Genomic DNA, 9,739 nt, shown 5'->3' on the forward strand with positions numbered 1-9,739 from the left:
GTGAAGAGAAACAGTATGTTTACATGCACAGCTTAATCCGATTAGAGCCATAGTTCGACTATGCTCCGCAATTGGACAACTGCAATTGTCCGGTTGTACATGGCGGTGAGTAAATCGATTCATTGGCCGAAGCATGTCATGGTCCCCGGTACGATAGGTGGCGCTGTACCCATTTCAACTAGTGGTAATAGAGCCACCGGTTGACCTCTTTACGTCACCAGCAACAACAAACTCAGGCATTCCCCGCCGCATCGCAAGGAATGAATAAAGATTGTAAACACATTTATTTTGACAGATGTGCCCGAAGTTACTACTTTACAACCTTGTTGATGACCCAGATTTAGAAAAACATGTACTTTTAATTCAGCCTTGGGTGAAATCGAAGCGTAGTGTCAGTGTGCTTCCACCTTTAATGAATGCATGCCATGCGTGCTCCCGTGGCCGGGACTAAATTCTTATAGGGGGTAACTACATTCACTGGCTTCCCATCTTCTGCGCCACCTTTTTAAATAAATCGCAGTTTCTCGTTTTCCGACGGCAACAACAACACGACTATCGTCTTCCTTCTACTTCTACTTTTCTACGAAAAGATCTCGAGCATGCTCAGAACGCAATTCAATGCATAATCCAATCCCATTCCGTACATGCACGCTTAACTCGACTATGAATCTAATTATCTAAGGGTCTTAATTCGACTATGAGAAACCCAATACGATTTGATTTTAGTTAGACTAAGGTGTACTGTAATTTCCGGACTATTAAGCCGCACCCACTGAATTAAAAAAATATATTTATTTTGAACATAAATAAGCCGCAGGTTCCTACATTGAAAGTACATTGAAACAAATGAACTTTACACAGGCTTTAACAGGCTTTTTAGTGGTAAACAGTAGCCTACCAAGAAAGTCATTGGTCACTATCTTCCTCCTCCTGTGCACTGAAACCACTGAAGTCATCTCCTTCGGTGTCGGAGTTGAATAGCCTCAGAATTTCTTCATCTGATGTTGGGTCGTTTTCATTGTCGCTCTCGTCACTTTAATCCGGAGGCAAATTCCCCGCTGAGCTCATGCTGCCCTCTTCAACACGCAGCAGTCCAGCCTTTCGAAACCCGTTGATGATAGTAGATTTTTTGACAACGCTCCACGCTGTCAGAACCCACTGGCAGACATGACCATAAGTTGCGCTTTGCTTGCGGACCGTTTTAGTGAAGGATTTCTCCCCACTTGTCATCCAAGCCTCCCACTGAACACAGAGCGCCACCTTAAATGCATGATTTACATTGATGTCGAGTGGCTGCAAATACTTTGTTGTGCCCCCAGGAATCACAGCTGGAATTGAGTTTGTTCTCTTGATGGCTGCTTTCACAGAATCTGTTATGTGGGTCCTCATGCTATCCAAAACGAACAATGCCTTGTTCCTGTGAAAGAATCCTCCCGGTCGCTTGCCGTAACACTCCGTATGCCATTCATGCATTAGGCTTTCTGTCATCCATCCTTTCTTGTTGACTTTCACAACAATTCCTCTCCGGAATTTTTCTTTTGGCATCGTAATGCGTTTAAAAATCACCATCTGTGGAAGCTTTTCTCCTGATGCCGTGCAGCTCAGAACACAGGTGAAGTGTGTTTTTTCATGCCCAGTTGTTTTCAGGGTGACGGATCACCTTTCCTGTTGACAGTCCGAGTGAGAGGAAGGTCAAACGTCAGAGGAACCTCATCCATATTTATGATGTTGTGCGGGCCGATGGAACGCTCCTCTATCTTTGCATCAGTGAATTTGCGGAAGTTTGAAACTTTTTCCTCGTAGCCAGGAGGGAGCTGCTGACACAGACTCGTCCGTATCCTGATGGACAGGTTCAAAGTGTGGGAAAAAAGTAGCGGCTTATAGTCCGGAAATTACGGTATACATGCATCTTAGTAATCCAATCATAGCTGGACTAACCCAATAATTTGACTTTCTTGAGTGTCATGTAAACGCACAACGAGAGAAACATTAGAGCAGAAAGAATCAGGATAGCAAGAATCTAATTTACGCATTGAGTATTTTATGTGTAATATAGATAGAGTGACAGATAACAATCGGATATCTGTATCTGAGATCAATAGATGGATCGATACACAGAAAGACCAACGTGCTGTGTACGCACACACGCAGTTCTTCAAATATTTGGAGTGCGTGAGGATGATGGCAGGTTGAAGCAGCCTCATCTGGCCCGAGTCTGACTGATTGGACTCTTGGGGCTGGGTGAGGCTGCACACCTGTGTGCAGCCTCAATCAGTGTACACCGGTTACACCAGCCATCAAACACACGCCCAAGAGATCTCCTGCATGGCAACATGGAGCACCAGCATCATGTATCATTGTCTACAAACTCACTACTACAATAAATCGGCTTTCAAAACCCCCAGTCTGGAGTCCCTTTTGTCTGGAGGAGCCCAGTCAAAGTCACCTCTCGGTGGAGAGTGGCAGTCACCTAAGTGGCATGTAGTGCGGCCATGACTACAACATAGTTACAGCAATTCACATAAAAGCATATACTTATCAAATACTGATTGACAGCTAGAGAAGGACACACTGTGTGTGTGTGTGTGTGTGTGTGTGTGTGTGTGTGTGTGTGTGTGTGTGTGTGTGTGTGTGTGTGTATTGATGTGCAGAGTAAGACATGGAAGGAAAGGGAGGGAGAACAGCCGAGAGAAAATGCTTACTGGCCACTAAGCCTTTTTCTCTCATCAGAGAGAGAGAGAGAGAGAGAGAGAGAGAGAGAGAGAGAGAGAGAGAGAGAGAGAGAGAACGAGAGAGAGAGAGAGAGAGAGAGAGAGAGATCCTCATGGTATAGGAAGCGTCATAGAGCAGAGACGGAGGGACGTCCTCATGGTATATGAAGTATCATAGAGCAGAGAGAGAGGGACGTCCTCATGGCTCACAAAGCAGACAGCAGACTACTTAATGCACTGCACTACAGCCAAGGGAACCACACCGGATCTAGAGCTGCATGGATACGTAAACACTTTCAATCACTCTCTCACTCACACACACACACACACACACACACACACACACACACACACACACACACACACACACACACACACACACACACACACACACACACACACACACACACACAGTTGATTCCCACGTAGTTATGGCCATGAATCCAAAATGCCAATAAATATTTAATACCGCACGGCTTGCGAGTTCAATTTGCAGACAGATCACGTCTTGCGCCGCATCCAATGTCTTAAGAGGGAAACACACTCAAAAACACAACGCAGCCGGGCCCCCGGGGCTCTGAATCCAGGAAGCATCTAGGGCAGAGGCACAGCGTTCCAGTGACCTGCAGCCCAACCGGAGACCTCTCTGTTCCTCTGCAGTGAAGCACCGTCTCTGCACTCCCTACACCCCGGCTCTGCTATTGAAATGGGCAAGAGGTTAATACCGAACAAGCCCTCGTCACAGTAGAGCAGGCATTTATCTCCATTTTCCCTGTGGTTTCCCCACTGAGGCGTCATGAATACCAGATCCCATTCCAGCGTCCTCTTTCTATTCAGATCTGATGTCCTATTTCAGTAAACAACAACACACTGATGAAATGAAATTACAGACAACCTGGCTGCTAAACGTCACTAAACAGGATTTTGTGGAACAAAAGCACTCTGCATAAAATCATTGCGATGATACACTCCAATGTGTGGTCGTGTTGGCTCATAGATTCTGCAAAGTTTCAACCAAGATAGTTGGTCAATCCATAATGCTCCTAATAATATAACGCAAGCCAATTAGCCAACTTGGATCGTATGTATCTTGCAGCCACCTCCAGGTAATTCAGCTTTCTGTCAATATCCATGTCTTATATAATACTTTAAGAGAATGAGTGGGTGGAAAGAAGGAGAAAATGTGTCAATGGATGGATCAATGGATTTTTTTAATGAGCATTTAAAAAAAATAAAATATAGAATAAACTTGGGTTTGATCAAGAGAAGAGTTTGCAGCATCATACGTGTATTTTCATGTTTTAGGGGTAGGGATGAAGTCAATAATGTTGAGTAAGAATCAAGGCTCAGAGTGAGCCGCAGTTGGGTAGAGGTAAACTATTTGGTGAACCGTTCAGGGGGGAAGGGGAAGTTTGTGTGTACGTCAGTGGTCAGGAAAGTGATTCTATTACGTTCTCTCATTGGGTTACCTTGATGTACGCTAGTTGCCTTTTACAATCTAGCCTTTGTAATATTCCATTTCCCGTCTCCTGCTAAACTCGATTGATTTTAATATGCCACGAAAACGATGCAAACATTTCTGAATGAGGTTGTGTAAACGATATCCCCGAAGCTTTGTTTACTTAGCTTTTCCCCTCAGTTCCCCCGGCTTATTTAATAAATAATGTTTAATAGCATGCATGCTATTTGATCCTTGTGTAAACATTCAAGTCAAGCGTTCAATTCAAATTGTATAATTTACGTTTAATTGGATTTGCGTCTTATCTTATCTACTGCTAAATATAAATGAAATTTGCCTGCATTTAAAGTAATAGCCATTTTGAATCACATACTTCCTGTGTTATTTTGGTAACTTTCACTCTCACTCCTGACTCAACAATAAAACCACTAATCCCTCCTACTACAGATCTCCTAGCCCTCCACCTCCAGGGCTGTGGATAGCTTTCCTCTTATCGATCCTTCCAGCTTTCCAGGTCAAGCAGATTCTAAAGCAGACTTCACAGCTCCATGGGCTGTCAGGCATGTCTCTGCCAGTCCGGCTGTATGGTGTCTGAAGCCACCATCACATACAGGCTGAAGTGGTCGAGATCATCAACTGGTCAGGGCCAGCTTCATACATGCATCTTCCTCCGTCTCCTATGTTATCTATAGCTGCTTTCACATATGACCTCCGTCTTTTCTCCGCATTTGTGGAGCAGGAGGTTTGACCATGAGGGTTATTCACACTTGACGCCCGAAATGCGGACATTGGTGTCGCTCAGACATCAGTAGAATCTCCGGATGGTTTAGGGGGCGGGCTTGCAAGGGCTGGGGTATGACGTAGGGTTTAAATTCTCAAGAGGCGGGACATGACGTAGTATAATTGCGGCCGCTGTCACGTTGATTTGTTGTTGTTTGACCGCAGACAACATGGAAGCAGAATGGGCAGAACTCACTGCGATCTTCTTAACTGTTGTTGCAGCGATACATCAGATATTTCATTGCATCCACAACATCCGATGAAAGATTGGAGCTTGAGTTAGAAACCAATAGAAGGAACGATGAATAAGAAAGGCGTTGCGAACGACTGCAGACTTACCGGATTATTATTATTATATATTATTCCTTATTATAATTAATAAGCCTTACCATGGGCAAAAGCGCCGGTATTCGTAACCTCTTCTTTAAGTAATACCTTAACATCGCTTTCGTAGTCGTTCGTTGATAAGGTTGGTCTGAAGCGCTCGTAGAACCTTCTTAGCTCACTTGATGGGAGTTTGGCTCCCTCTGGCTCCCGTGTAATTCGAACACAGGAAGCTTCTTCACCATACGGTCGTCCATTACTGCGTCTTTCGCAGTGCCCTTCATGTCGGCCCTCAAAGTAAGCAGCTGAAAAACCTCTTCGTCTTTCCAGGCCATTCTCGTTTTGAGTCGTATGTCTCCTTGCCTCTTATATATATATGCAGCCTGCTCCTGGCGTGTATTTTGTTCCCACCATAGGGCGTGTTCCCTCCGTAGCGTCATCAACACGCCCACTAACGTGAAGTGCGAAATGCCGACATTCTACTGCTCATTCACATATAAGGTAATTAGCATTTCCTCCGGAGAAAATACTACCTCGGGGGTAGTATTTTTTTCAGGAGGTCCAACGTCAGGATATGTCATTCACATATACGGCACGTCCGTAGAATAGACGTAGAATAGACGGATGCACGTCCATATGTGAAAGAGTCAATGAAAATAAATGGATTGGAGTTCAGCATTGAGGCCTGTGATGTTGGCGCACTCTGAGACATGATCTGTTGTTTAGATCTGATCTGAGTTCAGCATTAAGGCCTGTGTTCTTAGACCAGCCTGAGAAATGATCTGTTGTTTAGATCTGATCTGAGTTCAGCATTAAGACCTGTGTTGGTAAAACCAGCCGGAGCCATGATCTGTTGTTTGTTTCTGATCTGAGTTCAGCATTAAGGCCTGTGTTTTTTGAACAGCCTGAGACATGATGTGTTGTTTAGTTCTGACCACATGGGAGACAGTAGCCTTTTGCCATCTTATTGAACACAGCAGTTTGTATAATATTTATCAATAGGCTGTGGGCGTTAGTGATGGCTATTCAATAGGCATTGATCCAGAGTGTCAGGAGCTATTTCAACTTCTTATATTTTTGTAAATAATATCACTGACTGAGTGTTCTTTGTCCTGAGAAGTTGCTCATCAGCACATTCCATTTGCATTCAATGACAGAACACCAAATAATACATCTCATTTAAGCTGCACACCCTTTGTTCTTACTCCTGAACTTAGCAGTGTTTTCCTAAAGTTCCTCTGTTGTGAAACTGTTGTGTCAAACAAATCCATCAGAGAAGACCCATCACTGAGGTGTTCTTCACAGACACACAGTGTTCAGACAGACAGCACAACAGCAAGCAGATGGACAGCATTTTATCAGAGAATAAACACACGCTTCTTTCATTCAGATGCAGAGAAAAGATGGAACAAAATACATAGCATTTGGTTACTTTATTCTTTTAAATCCATCTTGAGGACATTAATCAACACGTCTCTTTCTTCATTGTGTTCGTCTGATTCCAAACAGTGTCTCAAGGCAGCCCACGTTCACACTCTGGGTCATGCGTCTATAATGCGTGTTGGAAAATTAATATTTGAATAGCTGTTTCAGGCCCAGTCCACACGAGCGAAAACAATCTTTTCCCCTCCTTTTGCTTGGCAGCGTTTCAGGAATTTCTCAGTCAAGACGGACTCATTGCAAAAACGCATCTAGCTGTAGAAACGCTGTAGTACATATTCAAGGCCACTATGTGGCACTGGGGTCTCCACCAATAAAAGAAGAAGATGAGGCGGATCATGCACATCAAGCCTGCGCTCTGTATACAAACATACAGTTGAGGAGGAGAAAGCAGTTGTTAAATCTTGGAGATTGAGCAGAAAATACTTATTGTACAGTTGGTAATTACATTTACCAAGGGGCTGTATTTAAAGCTACAAAAATACTACAAATCAAATCGAACAAAACAAATTCAACGGAACTCTAACGTTGCCCAGCTGGTGGCGGGAGCGATGACGTCATCGTTTGCGTATCAGGCGTCCACACAAATCCTAACACGAAAACGTATAGGGCCGTTTTTCTCTTTTTCACCCTGGGAACTGGTTTCAAAAAAGTGTGTTTTCAGGCACCGAAAACACCGGATTCGTCTGGACGGTCGGCCCAAACGCACAAGACTTCTGCGTTTTCACAAAAAAATTGTTTCTGTGCCGGCCGGGGCCTCAGACCTTGGTGAATTAGGGAGTTTACTCGAAGGGAGAGATCTACCCAAAATAAGATAAAAAAGGGTCAGAAATATTTTGGTTTGTCATTTGTCTTGCATAATTTCTGTTCACATAAATATAGACAACTGTGACTGCCAGAGAGACAGTATAAAACCAGGTGCAAAACGCACGGCTAATTGGACCCCCATTAATGACAAAATATTCAAAACGATGTTATCCAAACACACCACCTAGTGCGCACCCGGAGCAAACACAAAACTGTTTTGTGTTTGGTGTTTGTCGACACTGCGTTCATTGATGTTGCTGTTTTGATGTCTAGATTCTTCACACACGCCCCCTTCTTCCCTCGACCAAAGGGAAGCCTCCAGCACACGTTGTGGCCTACTTGTCGCAGAAGAAGAAGAGAGCGTAGCTGCTCTCTGATTGGTTCCAGAGAGGGCGATTGAAACAAGGCATGAGGATGCGTCCTTATAGCAATCTTGTTGCAAAGTGCACAAAGCAGGTCGCAGCTTAAAGTGGAAATGAACCCTGTTTCTGCTCGAAAAAGAACACTACTAACGCATATTTGGTTTTGTTTGTAGGCCGAGAGCTCTATGAAGGAGGTGTTATCTCCATGTGTGTGTAATCTTTGTACTGAAACTGTAATGTCTGGCCTGGTCTTCAAATCAAATCACCATGATGGCTGGGGTACCTCATGCAACGATTTAGTTACCTTTATTTAGTTAGGTTCCCTAAGATTCCCATTTAAGTTAAATCACTGTTCTAAAAGGGAGACCTTGCCAAAGGCATGTTGTGTGTGTGTGTGTGTGTGTGTGTGTGTGTGTGTGTGTGTGTGTGTGTGTGTGTGTGTGTGTGTGTGTGTGTGTAGATGATGACAACGCCAAGGTGATGCTGTTAGGAAAGAGGGGTACATAAGACTGATTCCACGAGTCCCACATGACAATATCAGCTATTCCTTTATTTATGGTTGGGTGCCCACAGTCGTTACTCAATGTTACACATTCAACCTAGTGAAACACACCAGGGCTGACCGTCTAAGGCCTAAAATCCACACACCTCACCACCGCGAGGACTCACAACAAGTCTGTTCTGGAAATCCACGCGGCTCCCGGCATCCGCGACCGCACCTTCATCGCGGGCGTTCACCCCAGCGTAACGACGGAAAACTCAAATATCAGTTTGCACTCAAACACGTAGCTCACAACGAAAAAACACATTCTTCTGCTTATGTCTAGGAGGGAGCCGTTGTAACCACAACGCCACGCCCTCCTCATCGTACACACACACGTAATACATTTAAAACAGTCCCCCCCCCCCCCCCCCCGAAAACGTCCAGCCGTTTCCCACGGAGTGTGCAGCGGGGAGAGGCTACGACGTTAGCAATCAGCGTATCCCCGTCCTCTTGTTATGCTGGGAGGGTTGCTAAGAGGAAGCCCGGGGGGGGAGAACACCAGCGTGCGGTGGCCTGTCAAAACCGCCTCGAGCCCATGAGTAAACGGGCGCTGCCAACGCGCAAACGGCAGTCTCGTCCCTCTAGGTTCAGCTTGACAGACGTCTCCGCCGTCAACAATGGTCTTCCTTCCCGACGGTGAGCCGCTTCTGCTGGGGCGGTGGCGAACGGCGCGCTTCTATTTTGCCGTTGGATATCGCAACCCAACGCGTTTCGGTGCATTTGCGACGACACAGAGCTGTGGCGGTGTTGCCGGTGGGGTGGGGGGGGGGGGGCGGGGGATTGATGGGCGTGGCCGTCTGAGGCTAATCCGATGAATGGAACAATGTTCCGGTCAGCGATCAAGGTCCGTTATGTCCCCGGCGGATTAGAAGAGAGACGCGGCGCGGCCCAGTCTGAGAGCCTCCGTCACTCCAGCTGCTTCTGTTTGTGTTTTTGTTTTAGTTTCATTCCGCACACTTTGTTGTGAATCGTCATTATTGTACATTTGTCCTTGACACAAAAAAAATCCTGGCGTGTGCATGTGTGTGCGTGTGTGTGTGTGTGTGTGTGTGTGTTGGATACAACATGACCGCAGCTCAGGTTGTTCAGGTTGGGATGTCACCACGGCAACGAGCAGATTGATCGCGGTCAAAGTCCGCTCGAGAGCCATTTTGATTAAAAAAAGATCCTTTCCAGTTGGGGGGGGGGGGGGGGGGGGGCACTCAGAGGAGCTGGGCGGACCCCTCCAGCCCTCGGTGGAGACGCAGTTGAGACGATGAAGACAGAATGGATGGGAATGGGATCCAGCTACACCCCCGCCGCCGCCGCCACC

The sequence above is a fragment of the Micromesistius poutassou genome (genome assembly GCF_964030765.1).
Source record: "Micromesistius poutassou genome assembly, chromosome: 1".
Lineage (NCBI taxonomy): Eukaryota > Metazoa > Chordata > Actinopteri > Gadiformes > Gadidae > Micromesistius > Micromesistius poutassou.